Consider the following 18,564-nt stretch of genomic DNA (forward strand, 5'->3'; position numbering starts at 1 on the left):
TAGAGCAGGTCTGTCTCATGTGTTCTAAGTCATGGCATTCACCCACTTCTTGTTCAACTCAGTCTGGCCCATATCCACACTGAGGAAGATCCTGAAAATTCAACCTTCACATGGAAAAGCCTGTGAAAGAAATATAGTCTGGAAAGAATCCTTTACAAAATCTCTGAATGCTTGGCATAATCTTAATGGTTAACAATTCTATGCCCCCCTATTTTATTTTTGCAAAGAAGTATATAACTTAAGATTGACAATGAGCATGAGATCCAGAAAACAATTATCACTCTCATTAGTTCTCATATGAACATGATTGTTCCTGTAAGTTATCATACTCAACATAGAGAAAGTAGTCTATGCCCACATGCCTCCCAGCCCAGAGCATTTCTAAGCTGGTTAGTTAGCACTTTCTCCATAAATCATTAAGAAGTTTCTTAATGATATTTATCTGTAATTTTTCTCCTGGAAAATATTATCTATTTTATGGAAATATCTATTGGTTTAATAATTATATTCCAACCTAATAAATCATCTTGCATTGGGTGCAGATACCCAGCTATATATTTTCTCCTGGACAATTATCTATGCTAAACTACAGATTTTCAACCTTAAAACTATTAACTGGACCCCAGTAAAAATCATTGTACAGCTCATGTTAAAACTAAGATCAATTAATGTCCTTTAAAGTGTCTATTATTTGTTCTGATAGCTCTCTTGAATATATCACATGAAGACATTAGACACATTTTTTTAAATGGAAATTTGTGATCTTTACTTCCATAGAAATGAAAATTTTCTGACTCTGCTATGAAGATGATTTTTGTGTTTTCTCCTCCATGTGTAATTTTATGATTCCTGGTCTAGTCCTTGACTGCTGTATTATATGAAAATGTATTTCTAAATAAATTAAAATTGCATTTATTCATATACACTCACAGAACTCTGTGTCTATAACTCGAATGATGATGATATAACTTCAATTCAAGTCACACCCATCCAAAAGAGGAGATGAACAGATCAGTGCTGTATGTAAGTTGAATACTTAAGCCTCACCATACAGGTAATTAACCATGAGTAGTACAAGAACTTTCGTGTTTCTTTCCTCCGTTTTGCCTCAGGTGTTAACCACCCAAAAAGTAACAGGCAGCCTTTAAACACTGTTGGCAAATAGCTGGGTAGCATTTCACATGACATGACAAGAACTTTACTAACATGACTTCCAAAAAATTAAAAGCAAGTTTTGATTGCTATTATTGTTGGATGCTTGGGGCAATTTGGAGTAGAAAGAATGTTTCAGCTAATTAGAAATATAAAGGATTAGGAAGCTGAGTCTGGCATTGTTTCCCCTGAAGTGTGAAGGTACAGCTAGTTGTAAAGAGGGCCTACAGGGAAGTTTACCAAAAAGTTTGAGTTTGATTATCTTTGTCTCAACAAAGAGCCTTCTAATTGTCACAGATATTAAGCTCAACCCCCTTGAAACAAGATATTCTCTGCTTGTAGTTTAAGCCCCTTGAAACAAGATACTCTCTGTTTGTCTTTAAAATAAGTATGCAGAATATAATCCTAATTTCAATTGTTAATATGCAAGAGTATTCTAATTAATACAGGAGGCTATGGATATATTAATAATAACTGATTATCATTCCTTAATAGCACCAGAATAAAGTAACTTTTCATAAAAATGTTTCTATATTCTTTTCTCTTTTGTGACAGATGATCTGAAAGAATTGTGCTCTGCAAAATTGATGGCGATGAGTACAATTAGTTTATCTTAGCTCCTTCCTGGATTTTAATAAGCCATGTAAGAAGATGCTACAATATGATTATTCTTCAAATTTCTTGTGTTGAGTTGGAATAAGAAGTAGAGCTGGGTGGGAGCTGGAAGCTCAGGCTTATAATCCTAACTGTTGAGGAGGCTGAGATCTAAGGACTGTGGATCAAAGCCAACCCAGGCAGGAAAGTCTGTGAGACTCTTACTTCCAATTAACCACCAGAAAACAGGAAGTGGTGCTATGTCTCAAAGTAGTAGAGCATTAACCTTGAGCAAAAATGCTCAGGGGCCACACCCTGGCCCTGAGTTGAAGCCCCAGAACCCACAAAATAGTAAAAAGACAAAGGAGAAAGAGGGAGAGGAGGAGAAGGAGAAGGAGGAGCAGAAGAAGGAGGAGGAAGAAGAATAAGAGGAAGAGAAAGAAGGAGTATGAGAAGGATGAAGAGAAGGAGGAGGAGGAAGAGGAGGAAGAGGAAGGATGTTGCTCTTTTCCTTCCTCCAGTGAAGATGCAGCATTCCTTTTTCACAGAGGATACAGTGACAAAGTACCATCATGGAAGAAAATCCAGGGATGTCACCAAACTCCAAACCTGCTAGTATATTGATTTGAGACCTTCTAGCCTCCAGGAGTGTCAGTAATAAATTTCTTTTCTTTTCTTTTTTCTTTTTGTAAAGGGGCTGTACAGAGGGGTTACAGTTATATAAATAAGGTAATGAGTTTATTTTTTGTCGAACATTGTTACCCACTCCTTCATTTGTCTCCCATTATCCCTTCCCCCACTCTTCCCCTCCCCCAAGTTGCAAAGTCCATTTCCAGCCTTCATTTCCATGTCTTGAGAGTATCACTGTTACATTGCTTCACCATTTGTCCTTGTTCTACCATTTTGTTATTTCCCTTTCCTTCCCAAATCAGATAAACATATCATTTCTGTTCTTTATAAATTGTCCAGTCTCTAATACTATGCAATGGCAACATGAGCAAACAGGAGAACTACCCAGGAAATAGTGACAAGAGAACAGCATAGTTATAGACAGAACGAGAGACCAATGACCGAGCAATTGGGAAAGAACAAGAACGTTCTTTCCTAAAGCTGCTTCAATATCTGACATTTAATGAGTTATCTGTATGTGGTAGGGCTTGGTTAAACACTTTACATGCACTATTTTATGTAGTCCTCAAAACGATGTGAGATTTGTTTTAGTATTGCCCTTATTTTTCATATGATAATATCAGGGCTTAGTGATATGAAGTGGCCAGAACCTCACCCACGGACTGTTTGTTTGCAATGCAAAGCCTGGTCAGTGCTGACTAGGAGCATGGACTGGTGGAACTTCTGGTCACAGACCTGACCATTTTTTCCTTTGGTCAAAAAAACCTAGTGATTTCTAAAGAAACCCTGTGAATTGGTGTTGGTCCTACCTATCTGAGAGTTAAGTAGTGTACTATTAAGTGACAGTGAAAATTCCTTCATTAACAGGTCTCATATTTGCTTTCAGGACACCAAAATGAAACAATGAATATGAATATTTTGTGGCATTTCTCCAACATCTTGAAAAGTACTAATTATTTATTCCCTCTCTCAAGACTACTGTTGTAAAATGAGTGTGATTATGAATATTCAGTCATTAGAAGTAGCTTGTATACATTGAAAATAATCAGAATTAAGACAAGATCACCAGAAATTTATGTGTCCTATTGTTCTCTGGTCCCTAGAAAATAAGACAATGGGTATTCTCACAAAGAAGGACTCTTTCAAGAAAAAAAAGAGCTAATATGCTTTTCATCATTCCTGATCTCTCCCTTCAGGGTAATTTTGTTCCTTGAGTCTGTCTCAGCAGGCAGGAAATTTGAGGTTGATCTTGAACCCTTCCCAGAAGTCTCTGTGTTTGTTTTATATTTCCTAGAGCACTACCTATCTATCTACATGTAGAAAGAAAAGTTTACTAAAGGAAAGTTATATGTTGGGAAATATATGAAAAACTCTGTAAGACCTCAAGTACTGAGTGTGTATGTGTTTGGAGGGAATGTATCCACATAAATTTGCACACACATATATACACACATATGTTCTGTACTTTGTACATATGTACAAATGGAGAACTTCACAAAGCACCCCAGTTTATAGTTCAACTCTCCACTTAAGCTGTTGGTGCTCCCATTGGCATGACAGAGGGATCTTTCTACTTCTTTATCTATATGACAAGAAGAGAATTTGCTTGTATTGGTATCTTTACTTTGAAGTGAAGTGAAACCCCACCGCTTTTATTTTGTTGGTAAAAATCCTTAAGAACCCTCCTATCTTTGACCCCATATGGAGTCCTATAATCTAGTCTCACTTGGGGCACCAGAACCTTTTAGGCCATCACTGTTGAAATTGGTCCTGGAAAGGAAAATAATATCTCTCTGAAAAGTCAGAGAGAGTAACAGGAAATTGTGTGAGGAGCATATTAGAAAGGAAAAAGCAGACAAGGATTTTTGTGCTCTGTTTTTACTCACACTTCGAAAGTTAACTCTTTGCTGTTGACAATATTCTTATTTGCTTTGCTTTCATATACTTGATTTTGTGAATCAGCTAGAGTATGGAGGAAATAATAATTTTATATTTAGAATTTTTGGACCTTCTTTCATGTAATACAGTACCCAAGAGATTTTATATCAATGTCTATGAAACATAATGTGAGAAATATTGGAATGAATATATTGTGAACAGTCTTCTTGTCATATAGAACAGTACTAAGGATAATGGCAGTTATTAATACAGAGTAGGGAAGAAATGACTTCATTTTTCTATATTGTATAAACTTCTCTTACTTTTTAGGTAAAATCCATATCAAGATTTCTTAATTTACACAAAAAGTTATCAGCACCTAAAGGAAAGAGGACAGAGATGATAATTTTAGGGAGCTCTGCAGCTAACTTCCAATTTGATGTTGAACTTCTGATAACCAGAGCAAAAATGGGGAAATAAACATCTGCTCTATTGTCCTTATTATCAAGATTACCAAGATAAAGACATTTTTAACAATAAGTGCAAATAGAAAAAATTTTAAATGATCATTTCTATGACTCTTATGTAACTTTAAATAACGCCAACTGAAACTATATTGCGCAGGATGACCATTGCAACAAAGATACCCACTGGACAGTATATTGAATACAAATTTCACAGCTTTGGGCAGCAAGGAGGGGCAGAAGGGAGGGAAGGGATAATGGGACAACAACAAGGAAGGGCAGGCGTAGCGATGATCGACAAGTAATGTACTCATTGCCTTACTCATGTAACTGTAACCCCTCTGTACAGCATCTTAACAAGAAAAGAAAAGAAAAAAAGAAAAAAGAAAAGAAATTATATTGCACAACTATAGCTTAATTGGTGCAGAGGGAAAAAAGAGTCAACATATTGGTCTCAGATATCTGCCTTGTAAGTTAGCTCTTTTTTTTATTGTGAAAATACTGTACAGAGGGGTTACAGTTACATGAGCAAGGTAAGGAGTACATTTCTTATCAAGCATCGTTGCCTCCTCCTTTGTTTCCCCTTCCCATCCCTTCCCATCTACACCCCACCCCCCATGCCAAAGTTGTAAAGTTCGTTTTTTGATACAATGTCTTGTACATCTCATTGTTGCAATGGGTCCACCTATATACCTATTTAAACAATTTGTTTTTTCCCTTCCCCAAATTATACCAACATCAAATACAGTGAAAACCGGGGTTATACCATGGGGGAGGGACATACAAATCAACAAAAAAATCATCTTATAAATATATTAGAAACAATAGCAAGAAAGAAAAACCATTTGAGTCCTTATCTTGGGGTTCATTTTGCCTAACATCAACTTATCTGACCGTAAGTTAGCTTTAAATGAGTGTTGGAGAACACATACTTAAGGTTTAACTTCCCAATGAGGAATTAAAATGGCAAATTTAACATTTTCCCCTGCAAATTTTTGAATGTGTTTTTGTGACCAGAGAAGGAATCATTCCATCCCACGAAGGTGGTTTTCAGGGTATCTATACATAAGATCAAAACTTTCATCTTTGTCTGAATTTAATGCAGGAAACAACAACAACAAAAAACCACTCTAGGTATTTCTAGCAGAAGTGTTCTAATAAAGGAAACTAGTTGATGTCCAAATTCAAGGAAGTCAGAACCCTCTAGTTTAATTAATATACTAATGCTTACCTCATTTAAACATCAACGCAGCCTTTTTATTTGGATGAGATACAAAGAAGTCAATTTATTGATATCAGTACTTTCATAAATTTTCAAAATGACGTTCTTCATTTTGCATTTTATTATATTATAGTCAGGTAATGTATTTTGTGTTATTCTTTCTTCTAACTTTATTGAGGTCATTTCATGATCAAGTTTGTGATCATCTTGGAGAGTGGTCCATGAGTACTTGATATTATTTGCATTCTTTTAGTTTGGAGAAAAAGTTTTTCTCAGTTGTCTGTTAGATCAAGTCTTTGAATGGTGTGGTTCAAGCTTTCTAATCCCAACTGATCTTCCACATTGTTATATCTGTTAGTGAAACAGAATATTAAAATTACAGCTTTTGTCATTGAGTTATCACATCCCCTTTTAATATAGCAGGTTTTCATGTTTTGTGTGCTTTTGTAAATTTTTTGTTAAGGTTATAGGTTTTAAGTCTTACATTGTCCTAACTTCCAGGGGATTAGACTTTTTATTATTTTGAAATGCCTCTTTTTCTTTGAGTGTCTTAAATACTGTGTCCAAGATTAATATTGCATAACAAGATACCTTGTACCTGACATGTGAATCTTTTTACTTTTACCCTATTTATGCATTTGAATCTAAAGTGTATCTTTGAAGCAAGAACATGATTCTATGATGATTTTTCTGTTCATCCTGCTGATCTCTAGCTTTGATACACTTTATTGGAGGAGTTTGTTTTGATCTTTAATAGCCTTCTGTTTTTTAATTGTTGAGTCATATAAATTCTGGACACAAGTGTATACCAAATATAGATATTGCAAGTTTTTTTCTTTGAAATCCTGGTTTGCATTTACATTTTACATTTTTACTGGTATCTACTATGAGGCAAACTTTCTAACTGTACTAAATTCCATAGGCTCATTAGAGTTTGTTTACATTTACCCTCTTCAAGAAAATTTTTTGTGGATTTTTAATTCTGTATCTAAATACTATATCTCATATGTCATGTTTAACTCACCGTTTTACTCTCAGTAAAAAAAAAAAATATGCGATTTGAAAACAAAATAAAAATAGAGGAAGCAATCCAAAATTCAATAAAAGACAAAATTCAGTAAAAAGAACAATAAAAGACCCTGAATAGCCAAAACAATCATTAGCAGAAAGAACAACACTGGAGGAATATCAAGACCAAATATGAAACTCTATTACAAAACCATACTAATCAAAACAGCTTGCTACTGTTACAAGAACAGACTTGACGACCAATGGAATAGGACTGAAGACCCAGAAATAAATCCACAGACCTATAGCCACCTAATCTTTGACAAGGAAGCTAAAAAAATAGAAAGGAAGAAGCCTCTTTAGTAAATGGTGCTGGAAAAATTGGTTAAAAACCTGTCGAAAACTAAACCTTAGATCCTTATATATCGCCCTGCACCAGAATCAACTCCATGTTGTTCAAAGACCTCAAAGTAAAAGCAGACACTCTGAAAACATTACAGGAAGGAATAGGAGAGATTCTAAGGCTCCTTGGCACAGGCTGAAATTTGCTTAATAAAGATCCAGAAATATAACAACTCAAAGAAAGATTGGACAAATGGGATTGCATGAAACTGCAGAGCTTCTTCATGGCAAAGGACATAGCTAACAGGATCAATAGAAAGCCCATGAATTGGGGGAAGATCTTCACTAGCCATACAACAGACAAGGGCTTATATCTAAAATATATATAGAACTCAAAAAATTAACTGCCCAACAACAAATCCTCAAAGAAACAGCCGCCCAATTAATAAATGGGCTAAAGACTTAGAGAGAAACTTCTCTAAAGAGGAAATAAGAATGGCCAATAGACACATGAAGAATTGCTCAACTTATCTAGCCATAAAAGAAATGCAAATCAAAACAACATTGAGATTCCACCTCACCCCAGTTAGAATGGCTATAATCAAGAACTCTAATAACAACAGATGCTGATGCTGGAGGAGATGTGGCCAAAAGGGAACTCTACTGTATTGTTGGTGGGAGTGTAAACTTGTTCAACCACTTTGGAAAACAGTATGGAGGTTCCTCAAAAGACTCCACATAGAGCTCCCCTATGACCCAGCAATCACACTTTTAGGCATTTACTCAATCACAAACAAGGCCATACTAAAGCTACCAGAACAACTATGTTTATCACAGCATTTTTTACCATAGCTAAGATATGGAACCAACCCATATATACATATATATGAATTCTATGCCTCCATCAGGAAAGAATGACACAGCCTTATTTGTTAGAAAATGAAAAGACTTGAAAAAAATTATAGTAAGTGAAATAAGTCAGACCCAAAGAAACATAGGTCCCATGATTTCCCTTATTTGCAATAACTTGTATACATCTAGGATAACCTTACAAGACAAGTAGAAAAGGTCAAAACCTATGTACATATGACCATATATGATGATGTTAAGCGAAATGAACCCCAAGATAGAGCCACAAGAGAGTTTATTTTTGTTGCTGTTGTTTTTAATGTACCTATAATGTACAATATGATTTTTTCAGTTTCTTTCATATGCTCTTCCCCCATGGTATAACCCCTGTTTTTACTGTATTTGATTCTGGTACTCTGCATCTTGTATATACATTTTTCAAATAAATAACAAAATGCTGAAACAAGGATATAGGTTGACCCATTGTTAACAATGAGATGTACAAGACACTATGTTAAAAACAAACTCTACAACTTTGGTGATGGGGGAAGAGAGGAATTGGAGAGGTGGGGAGGAAAGGGATGGCTGGGAAAAAACAAAAGAGGGGTTAACAATGCTCAAGAGGAAATGTTCTCATTACCTTACTCATGTAACTGTAACCCCTCTGTACAGTATCTTTACAATAAAAAATAAATAAAAAAGAAAGCAAAATAAAAGCAAATAAACAGTGTCCCTCATGAGCAACCAGCTCTCCCCTCAGGACACAGGAAAAGTAGGGGAAAGTGTTGAAATGGAATTTAGGGCAGGAATATGCTTTGCCTGTGTGTGAAATGACTGGAAGGACATGTCAAGTAGAGAGAACAACAAACTGAAAGACACAAAAAGCAGAAAAGTTCAGGGGCTGGGAGGGTGGCTCAGGGGTAGAGTGCTTGCCTTGCATGCATGAGGCCCTGGGTTCGATTCCTCAGCACCACATAAGCAATAAAGAAAAAAAGCTGGAAGTGGTGCTGTGGCTCCAGTGGTAGAGCGCTAGCCTTGAGTTCAGGCCCCAGGAATGGACCCAAAAAAACCAAAAACAAAAACAAAAAGCAGAAAAGTTCTTACAGTTGTAGGTATCCCACGAACGTACCCCCTCCCAAAAAAAAAAAACAAAACAAAACAAAAAAAAAAAAAAAAAAGCAGAAAAGTTCTTACAGTTGTAGGTATGGCAAAGTCCTAGCTCAGCAGAATTTGGAAATGATGACCGAAAGTGTACTTGGCTTTAATAGTAAATTAAGTTACTTACACAATTCAGTCTATTTATGCCTGAATTTCACAGAGAGATCCTCATATTTTATGATTTGTTGGTATCTCAGACTAGCTCTTTGTTCAGCTGTGTGCATTCTAAAATGGAACCTTTTTATTTTCTTGCCAAGAACTGAGTGATTTCACTTTTGCCTCTCTTCCCTTTTGATTGTTTCCATTTATGTTTTATTCAGACACTTAGACACACCCTTTAAGCCAAGGTTTCAATGAAAAGAACTAGCCAATCCAGTTAGACTATCGTCACTGGTGATATTAATATGGAGACAGTTGCCTTCCTATTGCTCAATACAGTGAGACTTTGAAAAAGGCTTGGGCATGTGCATGGAGCCAATGTGTCTGGCTTCACCCACCTCCTTCCCTCACATTGCCCAAGAAGAAGAAAAGAAACCATCTCTTTATTGTTCTCTTGCATAAATGGGCCTACTGCCCATGGTGGGAGGGTGGCATCTAGGCATTTTATATACCTTGGTAGAAAAAAGTAGAGCTTTAAAGTTCCCATTCTTGAAAAGTAGGAAAATGGATCCATAGCAACTAAAAAGAAAGAACTGAACTGGAAGCCTGCTAGCTGCTCTTGGTAGGAAAGAATGCTGGAACCCTCATCATGCTGTCCAGCATCAAAACGCCACCTTAAATTTTTTTTTTAGCCAGATGCGCACACACACACACACACACACACACACACACACACACAGTTGAGCTCATTTGAATCTGACATCATAGACGTTGAGGTATATTTTTGCAGAGCAGTTTATGATGACATTTATGAGCTATGCCTCACAGAAATCGAAAACTAAAGTATCAGGAGCTCTACTGCAGGCCCCGGCAAGTTGAAGCTCAAGAAATGAAGTGACAAACCAACGACTTATTCAGCCAGCACATTTAACTCCTGAATGGGGTTGTGTGTTTTTGAGTGGGAGAAGAAAAAAATATTTATAGTTATGTTAGATGAGTTTTGAGGGCACTTAATCTAAGAGGCAAATCTGAATCAAACCTAGCTTTCATATGCAGCCAATTCAAAGCATGAATAAATGAATTCTAGGAATATCCCAGATGGGCACTATTCCATGCTGCTAAGGAAATTGCTTCTAGCAAATCTGAGCGGCAAAATATAATGTTAAAGATATATACACAGACTAAATTCAATTTCAGCCTAAGTTGCAACATAAGTCAAGGACAGCCTGGTGAAATGGCTGTATGTGTACCAGGGGACTGTCAGGGGTGACTGACATTGTCAAGGTAGGTTTCAGTGCCCTAGCATCATGACTGCTTCTGAAGAAATCTTTGCACCAGATACTCAGATACTCAATATGTTCTCTCTTTTCATCTCATCATACTATACTCTCCTAGAAAATTCTGGGAAAAAAGTTTGTTTCCATCAAAACTTTTAAATGGTTGTTAAACTTCCCCAGAAAGATGCCTATTTGTAAGCAAGTTACTTTTAGAGGAAGTAGGAGCAAAAATATCTGAAACAAAGTGTAAGGTGGGTGCTTTTTTCCATTTAAAAAAGAATTTTAAAAAATAATAAATAAATGACAAAGAACCTTACCTGGGCACTGTTGGCTCATATCTGTAATTCTAGCTACTCAGAAGGCTAAGAACTGAGGAGCTTGATTTGAAGCCAGCTCAAGCAGAAAATCCCATGACACTCTGATCTCCAATTAACTACCAAAAAGCCAGAAGTGGAACTGTGGCACAAGTGGTAGAACACCAGCCTTCACAACAACAACAAAAAAAAAGCTAAGGTACTGCACTGAGGCCCTGAATTTAAGCCCCAATATGGGTACAAAAGCAAAACAAACAACAACAAAAGAAAGCACATTTAAATATCAAAGAAAATTTCAAAAATCTAAAATAGAATACAGAAAATGGAAACATTTGGGGGAAGGGGAAGAAGGAGAAAGGAATGGAGGGAGAAATGCAGTCACTGTATTCAATGTGCCCTATGTAAAAAATGAACTATGTAACTTGTGAGTAGGTAAATGAGGGAGAACAAAGGAAGGGTGACACTGGCCAAGCATTGTATTCACAACCTGACTTACCAAATTGTAATCCCTTTGTACAACTCCTTATACATAACAATTGAACAGTCTAAAATAGATTCAAGCTCATGGCTATACATGAAAACATTCTTCAGAGCCACTTTTTCTTTTTTTCTTTTTTTTTTTTAACTTTTCCTCTTTAAAAATCTTGGCTCAATACTGTATGCCATCAGTGAAGTGTGAAAGGGTTGTAAAGAAAATGCAGGGGAAAAAGAAACACCATCTACCTTGTTGAAAAGAAGGTCATATCTCACCATGATGATTGTAGTCAAGAGTAATTTCAAGTGCTGGATCCTAGTTTTCAGATTTTAGATCATGTTGTTTCTCTTGTAGCCTATTCAAAGCCATAATCTCTTTTTTTTTTTTTGAGCCATATTAAGTTTTACATTTGTCTAAGGAATTACCTAGAAACATAGTCTCAGAGGTTGACCAGAATTTGGATCCCAGCTCCCAATCTCAGAGATTTTCTATCTTTTTTATTAAAAATTGCATCGAATATATATGAAAGCAAAAAGAAAAACCATGAAAAGAAAAGCAAATAATAAGTGGTAAATATCATCATGATTCATCCAGCTCCCCTTCCCCACAAAACATTTTGATTCTCCTCTCTTTTCAAGCCACCAGACTCCCATCCCCATCTAGCACAGTAACAGATATATAGTCAATCAATGAGAAGTATTTCAGTTTACATTCTTTCCTTATCAGGCCAAGTTCAGAATCCAAAGATTAGCAAAATAGTAACTGTTCTACAAAGAATACTGTGAAGTTTTATCTTCCTCTGTGCATCCCAGGATGTAAATGATTGCTTTATATTCCTTTCTCTCTCTGAGAGAGAGAGAGAGAGAGAGAGAGAGAGAGAGAGAGAGAGAGAGAGAGAGAATCTAAGTATCTCTAGAATCTCACTGAAATCCCTTTAGCTCAGAGACATCAGTTACACTAATATGATTCTACTCTTGTGAAAAGAACAGCAAATGGTGCCAGAATTAATAAGAATTAGCAGGATTTTTGTGAATGTCAGCTAGATTTGGTTCACGGTTCACTTTTTTTAAATTATAGCAACTTAAAGTAGTATTTGGTGTTTGAGAAATAATGAAACAAGCCAGGTACCAGTGGCTTACACCTGTACTTCTAGCTACTTAGAAGGTAGAGAATGGGAGGATTATGATTTGAGGCTAGCCTGGGCAGTAAAGTTCACAAAACTCTTTCTCAGCTCATATTTGGGAGCAGTGACATGACATCCCAAACTATGTAAGGGACTGAGCTAGAGAGGTTCAAATTACCAGGCCAGCCCTGCAGAAAAATCGCCAAGATTTCATCTCCACATGGAGGAAGCCGGATGCTGTGCTTGTGATGCCAGCAATAGCAAGAAAGCCTGAGAGATGGTAAACTGTAGCTCATGTACCCTCTAGGATTGGAAGAGAGGCCCTATGCTAAAATAACCAGTGATCACATAGAAGGAAAAGCATGCTCAAACATGGCAGCCTAGCAAGGTGGAAGCTCAGGGCTGCCAAAAATAAATGAATGATTAAATACTAGTTAGAGGTCAACTCTGAATTTACAGAAATTTTCTATTTCTGCTTTTACTTCGTTTTCAGCTTCTTTCTCAAAGGAATCCAACAATGTGTGGTTTACTTCAATTGTCTGACTTTGAGAAACCCTCCTCCTCACCCACCCAACCCCCCCACTACTGTTTCAGTGGTTTTTTAACTTTTTAATTTTATTTTATTGTGAAGATGCTATACAAAGGCATTACAGTTGCATGAGTAAGGTGATGAGTGAATTTCTTGTTGAGCATTGAGCATTGTTACTCCCTCCTTTGTTGTTCTCCCACTATCCCTTCCTCCCCCACCTCTCATCCCCCCCCACCCAAAGTTGTAAAGTTCATTTCCAATATAGCGTCTTGTGGGTACCATTGTTACAATGGGTCTGTTTTTTAAAAACTTTTCTCCAGAGGGAAACAAAATGGCAAGGTCCTATAAAGAAGGTAGTTTTCTGTATTATTTTCAGGCATCCTGATAAAAGGAAAAGCAGATGAAAAATCCCAGAGAAATGGATCTCCTTATCTCTTTTCCATTCCTTTGGCATTGTCTTCTTTGCAATTGTGGGCTCCAAAACAGCACCTGGAACCCAGAGAAGATGCAACTTGCCTGGCAATCTGACAGGCCTCCTGTGATAATGGACACTATCCCATCCCTTCCACCAACTCCCAAATGCATTTTGGATTGTTCTTCTTCCTAAGTGCCCAGGGATCCTAGCCATCCTTGCGGGCAAGAAGCTCATTTTCTCCATTGCTGCATGTTAAACAGAAGAGCAAAGGCTATGGGAGGCAGTGCCTAGAAAGGCCTCTGTGGCTTGAGAATCCGTCATTGTAAATGAGTCCAGGACTCTTCTTTTCTTCCCATGTTAACAGTGACTACCAGCCATAAGCATGACCAAATGAAAATTTCCACAAAGCACACCAGTCTTGATATAGTAAAACCCCAGCTATAGAAATAATATGCCAGTTCTTAGATCTTCTCTGCCTTATTTATGTGTCTGGTGAATGGTTCCTTCTAAATCCTTGCACTTTCAGCAATGCCTTCTGGCCTAGCAATGTGGCCCCAGGGAAGAATCTTTGTGCAACTACATAAATCACCTGCAGTCCTTTCAGAGATCAAGCTGCAAGAGATATTCTTGGAGCAACTGCTCTGATATTTTCCTATGAGACCATTTTTTCCTTAACATGCCAGTAGTTCCCAACTGATGTGGGTGTGTAGGGAAATATCCTCCCCCAACAGATCACACCCTGCTATTAGGCCACAAAACAGAGCTGCCTTGTGACATAGCTTTTTATTAGCACCACTATTTTTCCAGCCCCATTTCCCAGGACTCTGGCTCTGATTCAGAGAGCAGGTTGGGGAGGGGGGTGTCAGAAGCGATGAGAGTGCCAGCTTCCTTTGGTGCACTTGTTTTAAAAGCTTCTCCCCAAGATGAGTTACTTCTTTATTTAGAACACTCTATCCAGGCTTGAGGACAATCCTTTGATTCCATCAAGTTAAGGACCAGATGCCAGGGATCTCGGTCTACCATTTTTCCTTCTCATGAGGCTGTTCTGTTTTCTCTTGAGGGAATAAATATTGAATTTGTTGTAAGTCAGGAGCTTAGATCCTAATCTTGAGTTTTCTTCATTCCATACCCTGCCTTACCATGTTATGACAAAAATAAGCTTATTTATTCATTCAATAAGCACTTAGTTCTATATATGTGCCAGGTATTATCTTACATGGTTGGGCTATGTCAGAGAGAAAATTAATTAAAATTAATTTAAATTTAACTTGATTTTTTAAATTAAAAATTAAAATTAATTAAAAATTTTTGCCAGTGTCTGGGTCTGATGGCTCACACCTATAATCTTAGCTACTCAATAGACTAGGATTATAGTTTCAAGCTTTATCTGCCGAAGCAGACAAATCTTCAAGACTCTTATCTCCAACCAATCAGCAGAAAATCCAGAACTAGAACATGACTTAACTGTAGATATGGTAGTAGAAGTACCAGCTTTAGGCAAAAAAAAAAAAAAAAAAAAAAGGCAAGTGAGAATGTGAAATTCTAAGGTCAAGCCCCAGTACTAGCACATGCACAAAAAATCATTGTCTCATCCTAGTGGGACAAGCAAGGAGCAAAGCAGAAGTAAATTCTACAGGAGTTCTGAATAACTTCTATAAATGCACAGCACTAGGTAAAAGGAGCTAGGAGTAGCGGAGTAGGAGGAGAGGTGAGAATCTGGGTGCAAATTTAAATATGGTGATCAAAGTAGAACTCACTGACTGGGCAAAATCTGATTGGCATATAAGAGAAGAGGCAAAATATTCATTCCAGTGCAAAATACTTAAGGAGTTATGATCTAGCAATGGCAATGGAACCAATATGGGTGGGGCAGAGGTAGGGAGTAAGACAGAGGAGAGTGAGAGAGAGCCAGACTCCATGGGGCTTTGTAGGTCATTCTCAGGCCTAGCACATCTGTTGTTTTCAAATTACATTCTCATTGTATAATAGGCTCAACCTTATAAAAATTAGTTCTTCCATAGAAATAATAGACTCAATGACAATCCAAATTCCATTCTTAGCCAAGAATCTCAGTTTCCACTTCAATAAAAGTTATATCACAACAGTGATAAATAAGCAATATTTTTCCTTGGGAGGGGGGAGTGTTGGGAGTGATTTTGTTGCTGTATATTGCTTTGTTTTAGGACAATCGAAGCTTTATTTCCTTTTCCTTTCCACCCCTTATTTTGGGGCCCTGGAAAATCCACTAGTAGAATGTCTACACCATAAAGCTAATTTTTAATACAGTTCTGGAGAATTGGCTTCATTTTGACACCATGCTGAGATAAAATTTCATGGGAAAAATCTGATCATTTATAAGATAATGTTTTTAGCTGGGCGTCGGTGGCTCATGCCTGTAATTCTAGCTACTGAGGAAGCTGAGATCTGAGGATCATGGTTCTAAGCCAGCCCCGGCAGAAAAGTCCGTGAGACTCTTATCTCCAATTACTGACTAGAAAACTGGAAGTGATGCTGTGACTCATGTGGTAGAGCGCTCTCCTTGAGCTGAAGAGTACAGGGATAGTGCCCAAGCCCAGAGTTCAAGCTCCATGACCGACAAAATAATAATAATGTTTTTATATCTTTCACCTCTCAATTCACTATAGAAGTATAACACCTCCAAGAAAGCTGAACATTCAAACTAGAAGAAACTATTAACAACTACTGTCAACTGGCAAAAGCTAAAGAGATATAAAACTAGTGCCTACAGCCAATCCATCATTAAGATCTGTCAGTATTATTCTTAAATACATCTCCAATAAAAACACTTTGCCTCATGCCAACATTACCACTGAAGCCTTTAATTCCCTCCTTGATTATTACAGAAGCCCTAACTGGGCCTCTACTATGTTCATCTCACTTCTTCCTTGAGGAAATAACCCACTTGAGCATGGTGGTAAAAAAGGCAGGCAACAGGACTAGGAAGGTGGCTCAGTGATAGAGTGCTTGTTTCCCATGCATGAGGCTCTGAATTCCTCAGCATCACATAAACAGGCAGAAGTGGCACTGTGGATCAATAGTAGAGCACTAGCCATGAGCTGAATAGCTGAGGGACAGCACCCAGGCCCGGAGTTCAAGCTCCATGACCGACAAAGAAAAAAAAGGCAACAGGCAAGGGTGGCCCTTGAAAACCACATAAGAATTCTGACCTTTTGCTGGGTGCCAGTGGCTCACACCTGTAATCCTAGCTACTCAGGAGGCTGAGATCTGAGGATCACAGTTCAAAGCCAACTGGGGCAAGGAAAGTCCATGAGACTCTTATCTCCAATCAACCACCAGGAAACCAGAAGTGGTGCTGTGACTCAAGTGGCAGAGCACTTGCCTTGAGCTGAAGAGCTCAGGGACAGCGCCCAAGCCCAGAGTTCAAGCCCCACAACCAGCACGCGCACACACACACACAAAGAATTCTGACCTTTTTATGTAAGATAGGAAATTACCATAGAGTTGTAATCTGGGGAAGAACATGATCTAATCTAAGTTTTACTGGATTTTACTAAGTGTTTACTAAGGCTTTGAAGCGCTCAATAGTTCCTTCCCACATCAAGGTCTTTGCTGTTACTATACCCTTGACCAATGATTTTCCAGATTATCAATTACCTCACTCTCCCATTGATTATAGTCTTCTTTTAAATATTATATGTAAAGATCATTTTCAACATTGTGTCTTGTACATCTCATTGTTACAATGGGTCAACCTGTATCCTTGTTTCAGCATTTTGTTTACAACTTCAGGGTGGGGGAAGATGGGGAGATGCATGTAACTGTAATCCCTCTGTACAGTATCTTTACAATAAAATATGTATTAAAAAACTATCACCAAAACAACTGAAAAAAATATTATATTTATAGATGCTTTCTATGATCATATAATCAGAGACCACCTCTAGCTCTTTGAGTTAATATATTCTCCATCTAACCCCTTTGCACATACCAACACTCCAGTCCTCCTATGTTTTCTTTTTTTTTGGGGGGGGTCCAGTCGTGGGGCCTGAACTCTGGGCCTGGGCACTGTCCCTCAGCTCTTCAGCTCAAGGCTAGCGCTCTACCACTTGAGCAACAGTGCCACTTCCGGCTTTTTTCTTTTTGCTTATGTGGTACTGAGGAATCAAACCCAGGGCCTCATGCATGCAAGTCAAGCGCTCTACCACTGAGCCACCTTCCCAGCCTCACAAATTACAAAATTTTATTGCTTAGTTTATCTCTTCCATAAAAGCATGCACTTTTTGTTAGGAAAGACCTCATCTTTCTTCTTTGCTGCTGTGCAACCAGCACATGTATCTGTGTCTTAAACAAAGTAAACATTAGGATAACTCAATAAATATGCGTTAGCATTATTCACCATAGCTAAGATATGGGTCCAACCCAGATGTCCCTCAGTAGATGAATGGATCAAGAAAATGTCTACATATATATAAAACATAATTCTATGCCTCCATCAGAAAGAATGACACAGCTCCATTTGTTAGGAAATGGAAAGACTTGGAAAAAATTTTATTAAGTGAAGTAAGCCAGCCCCAAAGAAACATAGGACCTATGGCTTCCCTTATTTGCAATAACTAGTATATGTATGTCTAGGATAATCTTACCAGACAAGCAGAAGAGGTCAAAGGCTATGTACATATGACCAAACAAGATGATGATAAGCGAAATGAACCCCAAGATAGGGACACGAGAGTTTTTATATTTGTCAGTGTTGTTTTTAATGTACTATGTGATTTTTTTTCTTTTGTATGTTCTTTCCCCATGGTATAACCCCTGTTTTCATTGTATTCCGGTGCTCTGAATCTTGTGTATACATTTTCGAATTTGGGGAGGGGAAGGGAAATAACAAAATGCTGAAACAAGGATACAGGTTGACCTGTAAGCGTATATGACTTAATCTTTCAGCAACCCTAAGAAACAGATATCTTACCCTGATTTTCCAAACAAGAAAATTGAAACTTGGATTCTTATTCATTGTGGGGTCTCAAAAATTCTTTGCCTTCCAACTCTGAGA

At 37.6% G+C, this 18,564-nt stretch overlaps 1 long non-coding RNA gene across 1 annotated transcript in view; it reads right to left on the reverse strand.

Annotated features, from left to right (window-relative positions):
- Positions 1–6,103: 6,103 nt before the first annotated feature.
- The window catches only part of LOC138810098 (uncharacterized), a 31,560-nt gene continuing 19,099 nt past the window's right edge, over positions 6,104–18,564 (reverse strand). The window contains exon 3 of the long non-coding RNA XR_011367024.1: positions 6,104–6,291. This is a non-coding gene — a long non-coding RNA (uncharacterized lncRNA). The remainder of the gene's footprint in view (positions 6,292–18,564) is intronic.

Source organism: Dipodomys merriami, unplaced genomic scaffold, assembly GCF_024711535.1.
Source record: "Dipodomys merriami isolate MVZ:Mamm:240054 unplaced genomic scaffold, mDipMer1.0.p SCAF_5, whole genome shotgun sequence".
Lineage (NCBI taxonomy): Eukaryota > Metazoa > Chordata > Mammalia > Rodentia > Heteromyidae > Dipodomys > Dipodomys merriami.